Source organism: Scylla paramamosain, chromosome 7, assembly GCF_035594125.1.
Source record: "Scylla paramamosain isolate STU-SP2022 chromosome 7, ASM3559412v1, whole genome shotgun sequence".
Classification (NCBI taxonomy): Eukaryota; Metazoa; Arthropoda; class Malacostraca; order Decapoda; family Portunidae; genus Scylla; species Scylla paramamosain.
In genome coordinates, this window is record NC_087157.1 from 9,245,001 (window position 1) to 9,247,500 (window position 2,500).

Here is a 2,500-nt window from a genome sequence, read left to right on the forward strand (position 1 = left end):
TGTCTAATGATGCAACACACTACGTACGTGCAATCACAATCACATATCAAGTAACCTGCGCTCACTTCCACTGCGTTTAGTGCTCCCTTTCAATCTGAAATCCTGTGCTCTTTTCTATGTAAGAGGGGCACTGGCCAGGGACAACAAAAAGAGAGATAAATAAAGAGGCCCATTGAAGTGACAGTCCCAAAAGAAAGGTCAAAATTGTCACCCAAAAATGGAGGATAAGTATCCTGAAAACCTTCTCTGAATCTGACGTCCTGTGCTCCTTTTTTTTTGTGTGTGTAAGAGGAGCACTGGCCAAGGGCAACAAAAAGAGCAATAAATAAAGAGGCCCACTGAGGTGCCAGTCCCAAAAGAAAGGTCAAAATTGTCACCCAAAATTGGAGGATAAGCATCTTGAGACCTCCCTGTTGAAAGAGTTAAAGTCATGGGAAGAAGGAAATACAGAAGCATGCAGGGAGTTCCAGGGTTTACCAGGAGAACCTCCCATTTATCATGCTCTGTAAATAGGCTGTCAGCTGATCAAGGGACGCAAGGCTGAGGGAAGGAGCAAACCACAGTGGAAGTGGAAGCAGAAGGTTACTCGACGTGTGATCCCAACTTGAAATTTAAAGTGGTGCGCAGCGTGTGGCATGATACAATAAATATGAGTAGCACATTCCACCAACAGTTAAGGTCAGAGTCACCTCAAGTCAAGCCACACGAGAATCTGAAGTCAGTCCACAAGTAGCTGGTGGACAAACAAGCGGACAGGTAGGCAGGCAGGTAAGAAGGAAGGCACAGGGGCACGCAGACAGGCAAACAGGCAAACAGGAAGGCAGATAGACATGCAGGTATGTATGCCTTCCCCATACCACACCCTCGTGCTGCCCCCTCACCCTGGCCGTGCTGGTGACGAGGGTGGTGAAGGACTGGATGATAAGAGTCCGCCACCACCTCCCCCTACTGATCACACCTATACTTCTCATATTACCTTTATATCTTACGTCTCCATTCCTCCCCTTCGTGCCTTGACCACCCACCTTCACGCTGTCCCTTGCCCCTCTCACTCCCCCCTCCTCCTTACCCCATCTCACTCCCCCCCTCCTCCTGGTCTCCCCCACCAACCTCGCTCTTTCCTTTCACACCCTTCTCCGTATCAAACACTTCGCGAGGTGGTGCAAAGAGTTCTAGAAAAAAAAAAATAGCCAGTGATTTCCAGCTCCAGGTGAGTGGCTCGTGAGAAACTGAGGAGAGAGAGGAGAGGAGAGGGAAGAGACTTGTAGCAGAGGAGACAATCCTAAAAAGCTTGGATAGGCCTACAGTTTCCAGAGTTAGCATACGGCGGCGGTTTGCTCTCGTGCTTAAATGGGCAGTGGGGAGTGTCGTGTGCCGTGATAGAAACCTGCACCCCGAGATTGACACCTGTGATGCCTCGGATAAATTACTTGTGATTTGCCGGCCATTCGTGACGTGACCTTACCTAACCCTAACCTGACGTAGCCTGTACTATATTTGTGGTGATCTGGATGCATCTGGGAAGTGGCCAGGTGAAGGACTAAAATGGTTGTCCACTTCGCGGTAATGATACTTGACTGATTGATAGACTGATTGACTGAATGAATAATTGATTGATTAATTAACTGGCTGACTGACTGATTGAATAACTGACTGATTCACTAACTGGTTGGATAATTGAGTGAGTGACTAACTGACTGATTAACTCACTAACTGCCCTGACTCACTAGTTGACTATTTGACTGACTAACAAACTGATCTATCATTGCAATAACAGGCCCAGGTGGCATCGCACGTCGATAATGAAACTAGAGAATAATTCCTGAAGTGATGCTAAGATGCCACAATGTCTTCACAACACAGCACAACGTAGCCTGGGAATTAGAGGAATGTGTTGCTTGCGATGTTAGTTATAAGGCTTTCCAGAGATTTTCATAGGTTGAAGGTTATAAAGCAAGGATTTTCTCTCTCTCTCTCTCTCTCTCTCTCTCTCTCTCTCTCTCTCTCTCTCTCTCTCTCTCCTCTCTCTCTCTCTTGCAGCCACACCCACCCATCACTTCAGCCTTCTCGCTCCACCGTGTCTATGCTCCGCGCCCCAGGTAAGCTATCACTCCATCTACATACACACACACACACACACACACACACACACACACACACACACACACACACATCTTCCTTTTCCTGACGTCCCGCCACTGTAGTCCCTCCTGCTTTCCTGTTTGCTTTCCTCCTCTTCCTCCTCCTTCGTCTCCTACTCCTCTCTCTCATCCTCTTCTTTACCTCCCTCATCTCTTCCTTAGACTTCTTCTTCTTCTTCTTCTTCTCCTTCTCCTTCTCCTTCTCCTTCTCCTTCTCCTTCTTCTTTACCTCCCTCATCCCTTCCCTAATCCTCTTCCTCTTCTTTACCTCCCTCATCTCTTCCCTAGACTTCCTCCTTCTTCTTTTTCTCCTCCTCCTCCTCCTCCTCCTCCTCCTCCTCCTCCTCCTCCTCCTCCCC